Source organism: Hordeum vulgare, chromosome 7H (genome assembly GCF_904849725.1).
Source record: "Hordeum vulgare subsp. vulgare chromosome 7H, MorexV3_pseudomolecules_assembly, whole genome shotgun sequence".
NCBI classification, from domain to species: domain Eukaryota; kingdom Viridiplantae; phylum Streptophyta; class Magnoliopsida; order Poales; family Poaceae; genus Hordeum; species Hordeum vulgare.
In genome coordinates, this window is record NC_058524.1 from 267604092 (window position 1) to 267623526 (window position 19435).

Consider the following 19435-nt stretch of genomic DNA (forward strand, 5'->3'; position numbering starts at 1 on the left):
TCCTTGCAAGGCTTGTGTGTGATGTTGTATTACCGAGTGGGCCCCGAGATATGTAGCGACCCGACTCAAGACGAGTCAAGCCTCTGGTGTTTCCGTACCATCCCAAGATCATGCTGGTACACACTCAGTACATAATGTATATATTCAAGAGTTCAATCACACAGCTTTATTAATCGAAATCTCATAAAGAGTACTTTATTACAATAAAGGATTACAATAAAGTGGTTGAAGGCCATCTCATGAGATATCTAACAAAGACTAGCGGAAGCATCAGGTAGACGAGTCCATCCGACTCCATGGCATGTCGCTGAGCGTAGATCGTAGCCTCACTCCTGGTCCGAAAAGTACTCTGCAACATGATACGTTGCAGCCGTGTAGGTCGGCATATGGAATATGCTGGCAAGTCATCAAAGAGAGGAGTAAAATAATAATCAACTATCTCTACATGCATATTTGGCCGGTGGGGCTAAGTTTTGCATAAAGCCAGTTTTATCCTACAACAAGAGGGCTGGAAGCAAAATATTACTAGATTGTTTGTTGTTAACGAGATGGTTCCGCCAACCAATTCTCGTACCCGAATAGTTGTTAACATCCACATCATTATTAAGTTGTGTCGAGAGTTCAGGGGAATTTCAATGCCTTCGGCTCAAGTTGTCCATGACCGTGGACACGGCTAATCGATTAGGTTGGGCACTCTGCAGAGTTTTGCACACGTTCTCCACAAGATTTGATCGCCTCCGTGTTTGTCCTCGCACTTCAGGGTGTTTGAAGACCGGATGATCAAAACATGGTCTTTCAAGGGGTCCCTCTGAATCCCTGTCGGTGCCCATCCATTCCTACCGTTCTTCTACATCTGCTAGCACCGCATGTCCAGAGTCGCCGCGTTGTCCAACCAAGCCAGAGCCCATAATGACTTGTGGCTGTGCAGGTAAGCCTTGAGTCTTGAAGTCTCCGTCCGTCTCTTCGAGCCTGGGTGAAGCTTTCCGCAGGATGTCATGGCCTCTCCAGCATCCCGGGTCATCCACTGGGTTCTCCAGGGAGCCGATCAACCGTCCTTCACCCAGAGTTGCATTGCGTCCGAGATCTTCAAAATCTTGTCTTAACCGGTCTTGATTATTTAATCAACCTCGCATCACTCGTGTTATGCACTCAACCGAAAACCCGTCTACTCAAGCATAGCAAATATAAAATTGTCGTCCCGGGGCCAAGTATCGGGGTTGTTGTGTGCCTACCACATGATACTACAACTTATACTAAAATTTCCAAGTACCTAGGCAGCATGCAATTGGGCAAAGAAAGATGAACTACCATGCATCGAAAACATAGGAAAATAACATGATCAAAATGACTTGCCTTGATGATAGTTGTCTTGATCGAGCGCTTCTAAGTAACACGCTTCGCACTCCGGGTGATCTACCGATACAAACACAATACACACCATAAGCACTACAATCAAGCAACAAGTAAAAAATAACATCACAAGTAAAATTTGCTAAGGCCTAAGTGAAAGAATTCAACACGCGTCACTAAGGCAGAAACTTGTTTCTGTTAAAAACACCAGTAAAATACTTTAAAAAATTTGAAACTTCTACAACAGTAAGATATAATCACTAGGAAACAGTAGCAAAAAGAATCAACTCAAAATCATTTTTTAAACTCCTGGAATAGGCAAAACAAGGTTTAAACTAAATCTAATCTAACTTATATTTAAAAATTTCAAACATAGACAATTCATATGTTTTTAAAAACTACAGAAAAATTCAAATCTACTGGAACAAGAATCAACATCATTGGTCTTCGGGATCAAAAGTTATGGCCAAAACAAAACAGAAACTTTGCTGTTTTTGGAACTAAACAGAGAAAGAAAATAATTGCTACAGACACGTGGCGCTCACTGATTTGCTAAGGGGTGAGTGCTGCGTAGCTAATCCAACGAACGCTCGCAAAGTAAGGAAAAACTGCTCGGCTAACTAATACTAATAGAAAACCGAACGGTTTTCTTAACAGAACTGAAGAGTTATCTAGGACTTAATCTGGTGCGTCGGTGAAAGATCCAACGGTGCATGGAGGGAGAGGGAGTGCTCACCGGCGGGATGACTCCGGCGAGGTCTTGGCAGTGGCCGAAGGTGGTGGAGGCGGCTGCGGGGGTTCTCCGGTGACGGTGGGAGCTCCAGAGGGTGCGGGCGAGGTCGGGGAGCGTGATGGTGGCGTCGGGCGGAGTCGGGGATGGCTGGAGGCGGTGCCTTGGGTGCGGCCGAAGTTGGTGGCTCAGTGCTCGCCGGCGAGGCTGCGACAGGGGGCTTGGGGGCGGCGGCTCGACGTGGCAGTGGGGGGAACGGGGTGCGGGCGGGGCGGCGGTACTTATAGGCGGGGTGGGGGCTCGGGGGAGGAAGGGGGCAGGGGGATTGGAGGGGATCCCGGCGGTGGGATTCGGGTTGGGGTCGGGGTGGCTGTTTTGGAAAGGGGAGGAGGTGGGAGATGACCGAGGGAAAGAGGGGTCGGGCGGGGGGCGGGGGCACGTGGCAGGGAGAGGGAGGGGGCTGCGGAGGGGTCGGCCAGCCGATCCGTAGGGGATTCGGATCCCGGGTCTTGGGGGGATTCGGCCCACTGCTATCCACCGCCGGCTGCAGTTGCCTTCTAAAAAAATCTTTCCTAATTTAAATCTTTTTTCGAAACAGAAAATAAAAAGGAATAAAAAAGGAAACAAATAAGATATTTAATATTGGGTATTATATACCAAAAAAATCAGAAAAATATCCTCTACCCGAATAACATTTTTCCAAAGCGAAAATAAAAACTAAAAAAATGTTTTTTTTAGAAATTCCCTAAATGCTTTATTTTCTTTTTGCAAATATTTTCGCAATTAAACTTTGGATTTCTTGGCTCCAATTATTTCAGAAATGTCCGCACTTTGGAGGGTCATTTTCCTCCGCTCTCTCTCTCTTGCGTGCAAGAGAGTATTTTCCCGGCATTTCTTGTGTGAGGAAAATGGAAATGCAAAATCAAAAGGCGAAAGAATTCAAATGCCAAATTTATTTCAATCAATATGCATAGATGCTTAGCTACAATGTAAAACATTCCCAATTAGGAAAATTGGGATGTTACAAGATACCTCTCCGTCACATAGAGTGACAAATCCCAGTCTCAATCCATACTAACTCAACGAATACCTTCGGAGATACCTGTAGAGCATCTTTATAGTCACCCAGTTACGTTGCGATGTTTGATACACACAAAGCATTCCTCCGGTGTCAGTTAGTTATATGATCTCATGGTCATAGGAACAAATACTTGACACGTAGAAAACAGTAGCAACAAAATGACACGATCAACATGCTACGTCTATTAGTTTGGGTCTAGTCCATCACATGATTCTCCTAATGATGTGATCCCATTATCAAGTGACAACACTTGCCTATGGTCAGGAAACCTTGACCATCTTTGATCAACGAGCTAGTCAACTAGAGGCTTACTAGGGACAGTGTTTTGTCTATGTATCCACACATGCACTGTGTTTCTAATCAATACAATTATAGCATGGATAATAAACGATTATCATGAACAAAGAAATATAATAATAACTAACTTATTATTGCCTCTAGGGCATATTTCCAACAGGTACTACCGCTAGGAGACCTTTTTGCAAGATGAGATAAACCAGAGATGGGAACAGCTCCAAAGTTGCAGGGAAAGAGGATTAAGATAAAGCGTGTGCGTGCAAAATTGATTCCACCCAAACCTTTCCACTACGGATCCCCTCTTAATAGTACGGCGTTCCTACGACTCAAAAACCACCAAAGAGAATCATAGAGGACACCGTGCTTCTGTTCCACGGAGGGTGCCGAATTGTCTTGTGCCGTTGTTATGTATTATCTGAAAGCTTAATGCACACGATTAGTCCTTTAAGGTACTGTCATCAATCACCAAAATTACTTAGGCATAAATATGCCCTAACAATCTCCCCCTTTTTGGTGGATTGATGACAATACCGGATTTGCACAGTAGAAAGCATGTGAACATAAAGATAAATAATAGAGATAATTTAAGAGCATATGACTCACAGCATATGATAAAGAAATAAGTCTCACAATAAAACCAAGTCTCACATCACACGTAGCAAAGATAGCAAATACGGTCAAACCAAGTTCAAAGCAAACAAGATAAAGATAAGCAAAGCTAAAGCAAAGCGCAAATCCAGCTCCTAAACTCTCTCCCCCTTTTGCACAAGACACCAAAAAGGGGGCACACCTAAGACACAGGTCGTCATTCCGCATCCTCCTCATCCCCAGACGCATCTGTGGCATCCGGATCCTGCTCGTCCTGCTCCTCCTCAATGTCCTCCTCAGAAGCCTCCTCCTCAGCATCAGACCCGGTCCACTGGTAACCTTGAGCCCTCATCCAGTCAGTCTCTGGAGTGATGTCGTCCTCTGAGCCGCTTGAGATAGCCACATCAAGGGTCCTTAAGACACGCTTGTGCCTCTGACGGTTCTCCTTCTGGGCCACATGAGACTGATATTGTCCCTTGGCCTGCATACAGAAGAGAGTCTTCATTTGATCCTTCAGTTTCAGGCCCAAGAATGGCATAGCAGAAGAGCGGGTATGTGAAGCAGGTCCTCCTCCAGCAGCAGTGTCTGTGTCCGTATCCATGGGTTGAGAAGAAGTTGATGGGTTGGCCCATTTGTCCTTGATACGGAGCTTGATAGGATCATGCACAAAATAGTCAGCTTGAATAGGGAAGGGATCTATCATATAGATATCGTGCCACCTCTTCTGAATATAGGCAAACACGTAAGGCCCGTAGATGGTAACCTTACGGTTCATGATGCAGTTCCATAGCTCATTGAACATCACATGGGCAATGTCGAGAGGCGCAATATCCTTAGTCCTTGCCTCCTCACACGGCAGAAGCATCTCAGCTAGATGACCATGCACCTCGTCCTTGTTGCCAATGCGAGGGAATAGAGAGTTGCGGAAGATCCGATGCATGATACCCAGATGCGAGGCGAGCACACCTTTCTTGATGAAATGTTTTTGTAGCCTGCCCTTTGGGGTGGCAGTAGACGAAGAAGGAGCATGAGGACGCATGCCAAGAACATTTTCTTCCCCCTGAAAATCGACTTTGAGGAACTGCATGAACTCCGTCCAAGAACCAGTCAGCTTCTGATTACCGGTCATCTAGGTCATGGTGCGCACGTCATCAGGTTGAAAGTGAACAGTGACATAGAACTGGGCCACAATATCTGGATGAAGTCCTGTCTGAAGGTGATGATATCTGTAAGGCCAAGCTTTTCAATCAAGGAGAGAGCCTCGCCAAAGTAGTCCGGATTCCGCCGAAGGTGAGCAAGGTCGATCCACTGCACTGGGACAAAGATCTTCTTGAAGGGCTTGATGATGTCACGATAGATCATGCACTTCTCCCGTGACCAAACATGATCGATGTTCTTAAGCTGATCCTTGTCATCAACATAGGGATTGCGGGTGCGAAGAGCCATAAAATCCTTAGGGGCCATAGTGCGAACGTTGATCCCTTTGTTCTTGGTAGCAATCTTCTTGAAGGACCTCTTCTTAGGATTCAGACTGGAAGTAGCGGAACCTTCTGGAGCCTCTAGAGTGCGATAGTGCTTAGGTTGGGTGTTATGTGCGGGATTCGAGCGACGAGCACCACCTGTCACACACAAGACACACACACCAAAAAGAACGACAAAAGGAGTCATGGCAATGGTTAAAAGAATCATAAGAAGAAACACATATTGCCAAGAGAAATCACAGAAAAAATATCCTCCTGGCAGTAGTACCGCTACCCCTGGCGGTAGTACCACTGGGGTCCTCGTGGTAGTACCGCTACCCTGGCGGTAGTACCGCTCGGGGTCCTGGCGGTAGTACCGCCAGTCTGGCGGTAGTACCTCTAGGGGGTTGACTTTCAGATCTCAATATATATGAACCCACAAAAACTATTAGATTTGTTTCAAGAGATCCACGGCTAATAAATATACTCATTACAAGAATCACCATAGCCCTAACATATGTGGAACTCGAGATCATCTAGATGAAGACAAGCCTAGTCAAAGGGATCCAAGTTTTAGATCAAATCCATGAGAAGTATGATAAGAGCTACTAGATCTAAAACAAGGAGAACTAGGGCATGTCAAAATAATTGCAATGAAGAACATAAGACCTAAACTCCCCTAAGATATCTCCTTCGTTCCATCCAAAAACTAAGCACAAATCATATCCATGGATCCAAATCACCAAGCTCCTAACCCTAGAACCAAACACACCAACCAAGAGAAGAAGGGGAGGAGCCTTATCGGCGTCCATGGCACTTGACGGAGGAAGGAGGGTAGCAAACCCTCCAACTCAAAGGAGAGGAGGGGCTCCGCAGAGAGAGATCTAAACGGGGGGAGTTCGGAGTAGAGGAAGAGAGAGCCACGAGGAAGAAGAAGTAGGGCAAGAAAAACGAGCTCCCCCTCCTTTATATAGTCGAAGGGGTACGGGGCCAGCGGTAGTACCGCTGGGTTCTAGCGGTAGTACCGCCATCCTGGCGGTAGTACCTCTCCCCCTGGCGGTAGTACCGCTAGGGTCCTAGCGGTAGTACCGCTACCCCTGGCGATAGTACCGCTGGGGTCCTAGCGGTAGTACCGCTCCCCCTTGAGACAGCCCTAAAAAGCCCTAGTCAAGCCGTGATAGGCTGGGGTCCTGGCGGTAGTACCGCTACCCCTGGCGGTAGTACCGTGGGGTCCTGGCGGTAGTACCGCTAACCCTGGCGGTAGTACCACTACCCCTGGCGGTAGTACCGCTCAAAAAGACACAACGAGACATAGGATTTTGTGGAAATGATGTGGGCAACGACTAGTCAGTGTAACAAAAAGATAACACCAGCAAGATATATTGACTAGTCATTTTGTATCCTTTCTTCAATACGAGAGAAAGGTGGGGGCGGTGGCCGAGGCCACCTATGTTTGAGACAAAGGTATGACACCGCAAAGAATTATCCTTGGGTTCATGACCAACGCTCGTCTTTGAAGCACAAGTGCCATTTAATAATGGTCAAAGTGAAAGACTTGATCGATTTATGCATAATGGGGGGAGGGAAAGTTCATTGAGAGAACAACACTCCCCCTATGTCCATGCCTACACTTAGAACAAGATGTAATGCAGAGTGAGGTACAAAGTGCCTAGTTTCGATCCACATTACTTAAATCAATGATATTTAGCTCATGCCTTAACTCCCGGAACCTTGCTTCATCTAGGGGCTTAGTAAAAATATCTGCAAGTTGCTCTTCAGTGTTGATGAAGTGAACCTCAATATCACCTTGCTTGATATGTTCACGAATGAAGTGATGGCGAATATCAATATGCTTGGTCTTGCTATGTTGCACCGGATTGAGGGAAATCTTGATAGCACTTTGATTGTCACATAGAAGAGGCACTTTGTCACAAGTGACACCGTAATCCTCTAAAGTTTGCCTCATCCATAGCAACTGTGCACAACAACTTGCAGCTGCCACATACTCAGCTTCGGTGGAAGATAGTGAGACACAGTTCTGCTTCTTTGAAGACCAACTTACCAGTGAATGACCAAGGAATTGGCATCCTCCATAAGTTGACTTCCTCTCCACACAGTCTCCTGCCCAATCTCAGTCAGAATAGCCCACTAGGTTGAAGTTTGCTCCTTTGGGATACCATAGACCAAAGTTTGGGGTATGAGCCAAATATCGAAAGATTCGCTTAACAGCCATAAAATGGCTTTCTTTTGGTGCAAATTGAAACCGTGCACAAATCCATACACTCAACATAATATCCGGTCTAGATGCACAAAGTTAAAGAAGGGATCCAATCATGGAGCGATATACCTTTTGATCCACTGCTTTACCATTGGGATCACTGTCAAGCTTGCATCTTGTTAGCATGGGAAACTTGACCGGCTTGACATCCTCTAACTCAAACCTCTTGAGCATGTCTTGAGTGTACTTGGCTTGTTTGATGAAGGTCCCTTCTAAGCCTTGTTTAATCTCGAATTCGAGGAAGAACTTCAACTCACCCATCATAGACATCTCAAATTTCTCGGTCATTAGTGCAGCAAATTCTTCATTGAAAGATCCGTTAGGGGAACCAAAAATGATATCATCAACATATAGTTGGCATATGAACAAATCCCCTTTGACCCTCTTAGTAAAAAGAGTGGGATCTATCTTCCCAATTTCAAACCCACGATCTTGTAATAACTCAGTAAGGTACTCATACCACCCACGTGGGGCTTGTTTAAGACCATATAGTGCCTTATTAAGTTTGTACACATGATTGGGGAGCTTGGGATGTTCGAACCCTGGGGTTATTTGACATAGACCAACTCATTTAGAGGACCATTAAGAAAAGCACTTTTCACATCCATTTATTGTAATCTGAAATTATGATGAGAAGAAAATGCAAGCGGCATGCGAATAGATTCTAGACGAGCAACAGGGGAAAAGGTTTCACTGTAGTTGATACCCTCAACTTGGAAGTATCATTGAGCCACCAATCTTGCCTTGTTTCGAATCACAATCCCATTGGCATCTTGCTTGTTTTTGAAGATACATTTGGTCCCAATGACATTACGTTCCTCCTTTGGTATTGGCACTAAATTCTAGACTTGATTACGCTCGAAGTTGTTGAGTTCTTCATGCATGGCCATAAGCCAATCCTCATCATCGAGCGCTTCATGTACCTGTTGAGGTTCACAATACGAAACAAACGCATGATGCTCACAATAATTCCAAATTTGTTGACGAGTGGATACTCCCCTTTTCAAACTGCCAAGCACATTCTTCATAAGATGTGACTTGACTCTCAGCTTGTTCGCAATCTTGGCTGCGCGACGCTCCAAGAGTTCTGCATTGGATAACTAGGGAGCATCGAGTTGATTGCTTTGCTTGCCCTTGCATTTTGATCCTCCCTTGGCACCAGTAGCCCTCTTAGGCGCTGCAGAAGGGAATTGAGAGACAGCATCCTGATCAACTTGATTTTCGACTTGAGCAGGTTCACTGGTTTGTCCTTGTTCTTGTGGTTGCTCTTGATCTTGATCTTGTGCTTCTATTTGGTCTGGATCTTGTAGTTGCACTTGATCTTGATCTTGAGCAGATTCGGAACCTTGTGTAAGCGCTTGTACATCATGGGAGACATCACCATCTTTGAGCAATTGATCTTGTCCTTGAGCTTGTTCAACTGGTTGAGGGTCTTCTCTTTGTTCATCGGAAGCGTGTGGGGCTTGTGAGGATGGTGGCTCCACTTGAGTAGAGCATTGTCCTTCTCCTTCAGCCACAAGGGGTTTCTCAATGGGAAGTATTTCATCAATTCCCATTCTTCTTATGGCTTGGGGAGGAATTTCATCACCTACATCACATAGACCACTTTGCTCCACTTGGGAGCCATTATTTTCATCAAACTCCACGTTACACGTCTCCTCAAGGAGCCCGATGGACTTGTTGAGGACACGGTAAGCATGAGAGTTTGTAGCATAACCAACAAAGATGCCCTCTTGTGCTCTAGAATCAAATTTAGCTAAACGTGCACCTTTCTTGAGAATGAAACACTTACACCCGAATACCCGGAAGTACTTGAGATTGGGTTTGTTTCCGGTGAGAATCTCATATGGGGTCTTGTTCAAGCCTTTGCAGATATAGAGCCGATTGGACGCATGACATGCTGTGTTAATGGCTTCGGCCCAAAAGTTATATGGAGATTTGAATTCTGCCATCATTGTTCTTGCAGCGTCCATCAACGTCCGGTTCTTCCTTTCCGCCACACCATTTTGTTGAGGGGTATATGATGCTGAATATTGATGTTTTATTCCCTCATCACCTAGAAACTCATCCAAGGTGTAGTTCTTGAACTCGGTGCCATTGTCACTTTTAATCATCAAAATCTTTGCTTCATGTTGACGTTGAGCTTCATTAGCAAAGTTGATGACAGTTTGTTGAGTCTCACTCTTTTGAAGAAATATACCCAGGTGTATCTTGAGTAGTCATCAACAATCACCAAGCAGTACTTTCTGTCCCCAAGACTATCAAATGATGGAGGACCGAAGAGATCCATATGAAGGAGCTCCAACGACCTCTTAGTGTAAATGAGAGTCGTTGGACGATGAGCAGTTTCTTTCCTTCAATGCAGGCATTGCAAGCACGATCTCTGGCAAAACTCATATTCGTTAGTCCACGAATATGGTCCCCTTTGAGGAGACTTTGCAAAGATCTCATATTGACATGAGCTAGTCGGCGATGCCAAAGCCAGTCCACATCAACTTTAGCCATTAGACAAGTCGCAGTCTTAGTGGGTCGCTTTGAAAAGTTCACAACATAGAGACCATTTTCGACATATCCAACATAGGCTACTTTAAGAGTCTTGCTCCACAAGAGGACCACAGTATCAAGATTAAAGAATGTGGAAAAGCCCATAATTGCAAGTTGATGAACCAAAAGTAAATTGTAAGCAAGGGACTCAACAAGCATGACCTTCTCAATAGATAACTTTTGAGAGATGACCACCTTACCGAATCCCAATACCTTTGACGATGATGCATCAACGAATTGGACATGGGTGGGCATATATGGGGAAGGATGCACATCCACCACTAAGTCCTTGCTTCCGGTCATATGATTTCTTGCTCCACTATCAAGCAACCATGACACCCCACCGGAAGCAAACTCCTGCAATAGATCAAGGCTTGGTTTTAGGTACCCATTTTTGAATGGGTCCTTTAATGTTAGAGATAATGGTCTTAGGAACCCAAATAGCCCATTCAATGGACTCATAGTAAGAACCAACAAATCTGGCATAAACATGCCCATCACCAGCACGACATAAAACATAGGAAGGATTGAGTTTGCCGGCTGTGTTGGTAGGAATAGTTTTGCCCTTCCTGATGCTACCATTCTCCACCTTGTTCATGTTCACCTCCTGAGTCCCTTCGCCCTCTTTGAAAAAGATGTCCATGAGGGTAGGGGATCGTTTGTTCCTGTTCTTCCTTTTTCTTTTTGACTTGGATGTAAGTCCAAGTCCCTCCTTTCCTACCACACCCTTTTGATTGCTCAAGAGGTCGTTCATGTTCTTCTCGCCTTGGATGCATGACACAAGGCCCTTCTCAAGTTTATCCTTCAACTTGGCATTCTCCTCCACAAGATGTACATGCTCACAACAAGGGCTAGGTGTACAAGCATTATCAATTAAAACTAAAGGAGGACAAGTAGAGATTTCCTTGGTAAGCTTTGCTTGGAGTTGATCATGAGACTCTTTCAGGGAGAAATGAGCACCTTTCAAGACCTTGTGAGCCTTGTCAAGTGTGTCAAACTCCACTTTGAGTCTGTCATGGCCAATCCCAAGAGCATCCTTTTCAGACTTAAGCATACGAGTAAGAACAGTAGCATGATCTAGTTCCTTTTGCAATTTAGCGCAGTCATCGTTGTATGACTCCTCAAGAGCCAAACGAAGAGTGCGCTCCTTTTCTAGTGCAATAGATAGTTCAGCAATCTCATCGGCATAGTCACGACTATGTCCTTGCAGCTCAGAGATGGTCTCCTCATGAGACTCGATGAGGTCATTAGCCTCACCCAGCTGTTCCAAGAGAGCAACAAAGTTCTTCTTGGGTTCTCCTTTCATCGTGCACAGAAATTTGTCAAGATCATGCTCATTAAGTTCCACAACATCACTATCATTAACACAATTCAACAATGAAGGAGCAGTAGTGATGTTGGTCTTAATGCTGGGTGTTACCTGATCGATACCTTTGGCCATGAGGCACTTGGCGATGTGGTTATCGTTGGGGGCGTTGAAGAGAGACACATTCTTGGGAGAAGGGGTGGCAATGGCGACAGTCGCAGTTGCCACCATATCGTCGTCATCATCATCGGAGGGGTACTCTTCAAGTGCCACCATACCCTTTGGATGGGATTTCTTGACAAAGTTGTTCTTGTTTGGAAATGACTTGGTTTTGTCTTTGCGAATGAGCTTGCCCCCGTTGTCTTCCCTCTTCTCATAGGGACATTCTGCCACGAAGTGACTCACATTACCGCAGTTATAGCATGTCCTCACTCGTTGCTTGGATTTGAACCAACTTGAGTTGTTCTTGGTGAAGTTGGGTCTTGAGTTCCTCTTGTTGCCCCAGAATTGCCTTGACGCAAGACCATGTGCTCGTGATAAGCATACTTAGTGTCTTCAGGGCAGCTCTCCTCTTCCTCATCCTCTTCTTCTTCTTCAGAAGCAGCCTTTGCCTTTAAAGCAAGGTTGGGTGCAGCTGTCTTTGACCGAACTCGAGCAAGTGCATTGTCAGCGGTCTCGTTCATGATTGACATTGCAATGAATTAAACCAACACCTCACTGGAAGACGAGGAGTGGAAATCTGGTCGTTGGCGAATGACTGATGACATGGCTTTGTTGAAAGGCATGATGGCCTTGAGAAACTTGCTCTTGATCCATGTGTCATCCACATCCTTGCTCACATGATCCTTGAGAGAAACGTCAATAGCAGTCACCCTTCGATAGAGATCACGAGGATCCTCATCTTCCTTCATCACAAACTCATCGGCCTTATCAAGTACCACTTCATAGTTGGACCGTTGAATGCTTGAGCTTCCCTTGTACAACACCATAATGTGCTCCCAACAATCCTTAGCCAGAGTGAAGGGGCGCAAGTGCGGAAGATCTTCAGGAGGTACTGCGGACTGTAGAATAAACAATGCGGAGTGATTATATTGATTGTCCGCTTCTTCTCTTGGAGTGAGGTTGCTTGGGTCATGAGGATAGTAGCCTTGCTCGATGATTCTTCATAAATTTGTTGAGTTGTGATTCAAATGAGACTTAATAGAAAACACCCAGTTAGCAAAATCACCCTTTACAAGCTTAGGAGGAGGACCAACAGGGTTAAGACGCGGTGTGGGAACAGGTCCTCCATAGACCATGGGAGATGGAACTGAGGCATAGGTTCCAGTCCCATCATTTTCTGAAGGGGAAGAAGGTCGCATACCTTTAGCCGCTTCCTTCGAGGAATTGGCCTCTGAATCTGTGTTGGCGGGTTTGACCACCAACGCCGGTTCGGGTGCACCTTTAATTCCCTCAGTTAACTCTTTAAGCATGGTCTTGACTTCGCTCGTCAAGGACGTCTTTAGGGCGGCCATAGCCGTATTCAAGTCGTCCCTTGTGACCGAAGTCAAGGCCATGGCCTCGGGTTGCCCATGGGGAACTCCCTCATCATCTTCCATACTCTTCGGGTGGTGAAACTCTTAATAAAGATACGTGGCTCTGATACCAATTGAAAGGATCGATATGATTGACTAGAGGGGGGGTGAATAGGCAACGATCACTTTTTAATTTATCTTAACAAGTTAGGGTTAGCAACATAAAGGTTCTCTAAAATGACAACAAGGAAATGAACCTATATGATGCTACCAACTATAAGCACTAAGGCAAGTAAGAGATAGTCAACAACAAAAGCATACACAATGTAAAGGTTAGAGATACCGCAAGTGGAACCAATGAAGACGAGGATGTGTTACCGAAGTTCCTTCCCTTTGACAGGAAGTACGTCTCCGTTGGAGCGGTGTGGAGGCACAATGCTCCCCAATAAACCACTAGGGCCACCGTATTCTCCTCACGCCCTCACACAATGCAAGGTACCGTGATTCCACTATAGGTGCCCTTGAAGGCGGCGACCGAACCTTTACAAACAAGGTTGGGGCAAACTTCACACAAAGCTTGGAGGGTCCCAACAAGACCACAGAGCTTCAACACAATGGAATGTGGCTCCGAGGTGACCTCAACCGTCTAGGGTGCTCAAACACCCAAGAGTAACAAGATCCGCAATGGATTAGTGGGGGAATCAATTTTCTCTTGGTGGAAGTGTAGATCTAGGCCTTCTCAACCAATCCCCAGGAAATCAACAAGTTTGATTGGCTAGGGAGAGAGATCGGACACTTTTGAGCTTAGGGAGCAACAATGGAGCTTGGGAGAGTCAAAGGTAGGGTTCTTGAGCAAGGAGAACCCTTTATATGGTGGGGGGAATCCAACCGTTTTCCCACTCACAGCACGAGCCTAGCGGTACTACCGCTGGCTGCAGTGGTACTACCGCTGCCACTCCAGCAGTACTACCGCTGAGCCCATGATAGTGCAAAGACACTACCGGGCCAACCACTGCCAAGAAAGTCTTCGCAAAAAGTCTGACGAAGTACAGCCGCAAGGAAGGCGGTACTAAAGTCCTGGAGCGGTACTACCGCTGACCAGGGGCGGTACTACCGCTAGCCCAGCGGTACTACCGCCCGCTCTAGCGGTACTACCGCTAGGGACAATGGTACTACCGGTAGGAGACCTTTTTGCAAGATGAGATAAACCAGAGATGGGAACAGCTCCAAAGTTGCAGGGAAAGAGGATGGAGATAAAGCGTGTGCCTGCAAAATTGATTCCACCCAAACCTTTCCAGTACGGATCCCCTCTTAATAGTACGGCGTTCCTATGACTCAAAAACCACCAAAGAGAATCGCAGAGGACACCGTGCTTCTGTTCCACGGAGGGTGCCGAATCGTCTTGTGCCGTTGTTATGTATTATCTGAAAGCTTAATGCACACGATTAGTCCTTTAAGGTACTGTCATCAATCACCAAAATTACTTAGGCATAAATATGCCCTAACACGAATGTTGTTCGGAGTCCCGGATGAGATCACGGACATCATGAGTGTTTCCGGAATGCTCCGGAAATGAAGATTGATATATAGGATGGCTTCATTTGGTTACTAGAAGGTTTTCGGACATTACCGAAATGTACCGGGAGTGATGAATGGGTTCCGGAAGTTCACCGAGAGGGGGGCAACCCACCCGGGGGAAGCCCAATGGCCGTAGGGGTGGCGCACCAGCCCTTAGTGGGCTGGTGGGACAACCCAAGAGGGCCTAGGCGCCATAAAGAGAAAATCAAAGAAAGGAAAAAAAAGGGGAGGTGGAAAGGAAGAGAAAGATTCCACTTTCCAATCCTATTTTGACTAGGATTGGAGTAGAAATCCTACTCTCCTCTTGGCTGGCGCCCCCTTGGGGACTTGGTCCTCAAGGCAGCCTCCTTCCCCTCCCTCATATATATAGTGGTGATTTAGGGTTGATTTGTGACAACTTTTGTCACGTGCAACTCAGATCTAGACACCATAGTTCTTCCTCTAGATCGTATTTCTGCGGAGCTCGAGCGGAGCCTTGCAGGAGTAGATCCTTACCACTACCGGAGCGTCGTCATGCTGCCGGAGAACTCATCTACTTCTCCGTCTTGCTTGCTGGATCAAGAAGGCCGAGATCATCGTCGAGCTATACGTGTGCTGAACGCGGAGGTGTCGTCCGTTCGGCACTAGATCAGAACGGATCGTGAGACGGATCGCAAGACGGTTCGTGCAACGGATCGCGAGACGGTTCGTGGGACGGATCGCGGGACGGTTCGTGGGACGGATCGCGGGGCGGATCGAGGGACATGAGGACGTTCCACTACATAAACCGTGTTTCTTAATGCTTCCTGCTGTGCGATCTACAAGGGTACGTAGATCCAAATCTCCTCTCGTAGATGGACATCACCATGATAGGTCTACGTGTGCGTAGGAAAATTTTTGTTTCCTATGCAACGTTCCCCAACACGGCCCTCCCCGGGCCTGAGTCGCGCCGCCGCCGCCTGGAGGCCGAGCATCTGTCCCGCAGCTCGTGTTGCGGCTCCCTGCGCCGCCGCCTCCTGTCGGCACCGGTGCCCCTTGCCGCTGCCTCACGCCATGAGCCGTCGGCTGCTGCGCATCCCGTCGCCCGGATCTGGATCAAGCGGGGATCCAGATCGCAGCCGCCTCCCCGTCACGCCCGTTGTGGATGCCCCGCCTTGCTGCTCTTGGGCTGCGACGCCGGCCCATCTCCTCGAGCCGGCCCAGTTCCTGCACCTGGGCCAGATCCAGCGCCGCGCTCCAGGTCGCCCCGAGGCCCAGCTGGTCCCTCAGACAGCCTGCCTCCTCTCCTCGCCTGGGCTGAAGCCCGCAAGGTGAGCAACCCCTGCGTGCTATTTCCCGCCCCAGTGATGCATAGCTATCTTGCGTCCGTGTGTAGCCCAGTAGTATTAGCAGTTTAGGCCCGTTAGTGTTTTTTTTCGTTCGGCGGTATATTTAATTTCAGGAAATTATAGATATTTCAAGCGCTTGTAAATATTTGTCCGTTCCCTCTTGGTACAAACATCTATGCATCCAGTTCAGTACATGTACCATGTCGTGTGCCACGACGGGTCAAAAACGTCATGAACAACATGACCGCACACCTGCCCGCAAACATCCCTGTAACCGCGAGGGTCGGCTCTGATACCAAACTTGTAACGTCCCGGACACACCCGCCGACGGTCGTTACTCCTGGCGGGATCTAGACAGGCCCCATATATCAATACTAGTCTTTTCTGCGCACTTTGTCCTCACTCATGCGCACCCGGAATCAACTTTCCGGTCAGTCACCCATCCTAGAACTACTCCAAGCTGAGCACGCTTAACCTGAGAGTTCTGTCTGAATGAGCTCCCGGAAAAGAAGGAATTCCTTATTGATATGAGTAGTCTACAATCCCTAATAAGCTAGGCTATCACAGTTGCGTAGATATTTTTGTGCCCGTCCGGTTTGTTTAAATCTCGTAGATAAAATGTTCACGATGTTCGTGACCCTTTGCAATGTATTTTAGAGTACTCTCTTGTATTTTTGCATGTAGGAGCTGTCAATAGTTTGCTATGTCGTGTTTAGGACATATTCTCACATATATGTGTGGCGCTAGTTTATTTTTAGAACCCCACATATTTATATGTTTTCGGGGTAGAAAAATCCATAGAATTTAACCGTGCATTTAGTTTTATCTTTTGAGTAAGTTAGTGTGCATGATATTTCTACCATGTTACTCTCTTGTCTATTTTGTGTGATTTATTCCGTGCGTGATATGAATTAGTTGTGAACTAGAGATATGCCCTTGGATATGTATGCTAGCCCCTGGTAATTTTGGTTGCAATAGAAATCCATGTTTAGGTGTTGTTTGCTTATTGTCAACATGCTAGAAAATAATGCTGATTTGGAGATGCTGAAATATTTTGAAGTCTGAGATCTGTTATATTTTGTTGATGTCTTGTCATGAGTTTTGCTAGTTATCTACAGATCCTTTGGGGTTGGTGCAATGGAGTTATTTGTAGTCCTTAAGATTCTCTAGCATGCTATAAATTTTCATGTCATTCGATGCACTGTAGCATATAGTTTTGTTGCTGTCAATATGCCTTCAGATCGAAAACTGCACTATCAACAGTGTTATTTTCACTAAGTCTGAAACTATGTGAGATGCCATTTTATGAGTTCTTTTCCTAGTGATCCATGCTTCCATGCTAGTTGTATTTAGTAGGGTGTTGTTGTGCATCTTGACCACTACTGCCTCATGTCTTGTTTGAGCATTTTAGATTTATGTAGCTTGTTGTTCTCGGTTGTAGAAAATGCCATGTTGTTGTTTTTGGCAGATTATGACTATTTCTTGTGTAGCTTGTATTTGTTGAACCGTTGCTCCGTTTTGATCGTGTCCTATATGAAACTTGTTTAGAATCTTGTGTTGGTTCATAATATCTTGTTGTTTGTATGTTTTGGGATGCTTGTGACTGTCTTTGCATACATGTTGCATTCATGCCATCATATCTTGCGGTGATCATATTTTTTGAACCGTAGCTCCGATTGCAATGATCTCTATGTGTAAATTGATTGGAACGACGCGTAGAATCACGTGAACCACTTTATTTTGTTGTTTAACAAATATTAAAACGTGTTAGTTCAGATCTGGACAGAATTATAAATTAATATATGGGGTCAGTTCAGAGATGCTATAAGTCGTTTCCGACCTTATTTAAAATGCCTAGATAGGTAACTTAATTACGCTTCACCTCTTGCCATGTTTAACCAACATTTAATATTGCCGTGTACCTAATCGGGATAGAACTAAATAATTGGTATGTGGAGTTTCGTCAGTATGCAACTTGTTGCATATTGAACTTCACTTAATGTGTAGTGTTTGATTGTGTGAATTGCCATGTCATACGTGCATAATTGATATTGTTCATGCATCATATGTGTTGTGCATTGTGTGGTGAATATCGTGTGTTGATTCTTGTTTCTGGTTTGCTTCGTCCCAATAGAGTTCCGCAAGCGTGCCGACAAGTGAGGATCCGTACGACTACATCGGTTTGTCTGCTTCACGGAATCGTTCTTCTTCCAAGCGGGGTCTTAAGCAAGATGATCATTTCCCCAGATATCATTACTATCATTGCCATGCTAGTTGTATCGATTCTTTCGCTATGTCTCGTTGCCTGCCACCTGTTAAATATCAACCTCTCAACATTGCCATGAAACCTTCAACCCGTTCACAACCTAGCAAACCACTGATTGTCTATGTTACCGCTTGCTTAAACATGTGTTAGCGTTGCTAGTTGCAGGTGCAGTTGCTTCCATGTGATAACATGGGTTCCTTGTTATATCATCATATTAATTGCTAAACAATTTAATACACATATATACTTGGTAAAAGGTGGAAGGCTCGGCCTTTCTAGTCTGGTGTTTTGTTCCACCTTTGCCGCCTTAGTTTCGGCTACCGGTGTTATCTTCCATAAATGAGTGCTCCTAACATGCTTGGGGTTGTTATGGGGACCCCCTAGATTCTCGTTTTGGGATAAAGCTCGTTTTACAAGGCCCAACATTGGTACTATATTTTCCCAACATAATAATTTTGTTAATACTGAAAAACATAGGGCGTCATGAACCCTAGGAGTAATTCAACATAATACAGGAAGGGCCAGTGCTGATGTTGGTGGTCCAAAACAGAGCATCGTACGGGGCCAACCCGGGGCAACTCGGGTGATGTCTATCAGGCCACCGTACGCTTCGCTTATCCGTCATGTCCTGAGAACGAGATACGCGGCTCCTATCGGGATCGTCGACACGCCGGACGGTCTTGCTGGACTTGTTTTACCTTTCTCGAGCGTCTTGTCCGAGGGATTCCGAGGATGCTTTGGGTAATCTCGAGGTTGAGATTTTCCAATAGGAACCCGAGGAGATCACGGGTTATCCCTGATCGAGGTCATTCCGTCGCAGCGTGTGGTAGTTTGTGATGGACTTGGTGGAGCACCCCTGCACGGTTAAATCTTTCGGAATGCCGTGTCCGCGGTTATGTGGCAACGTGGAAACTTTGTTTAATATCCGGTTCTAGATAACTTAAAGTTAACTTAATTAAAACTTGGCAACGGAGTGCGTAACCGTGACTGTCTCTTTCGCGAGCTCCTTCTTCGATCAAGGACACGGTGGGGTTATGTTTGACGTAAGTAGGTGTTCAAAATCATTCATTTGATCATCAGTAGTTCACGTCCTTTATGCGTAGATCATCCCCTCTTATTCTTGTACTCGTAAGTTA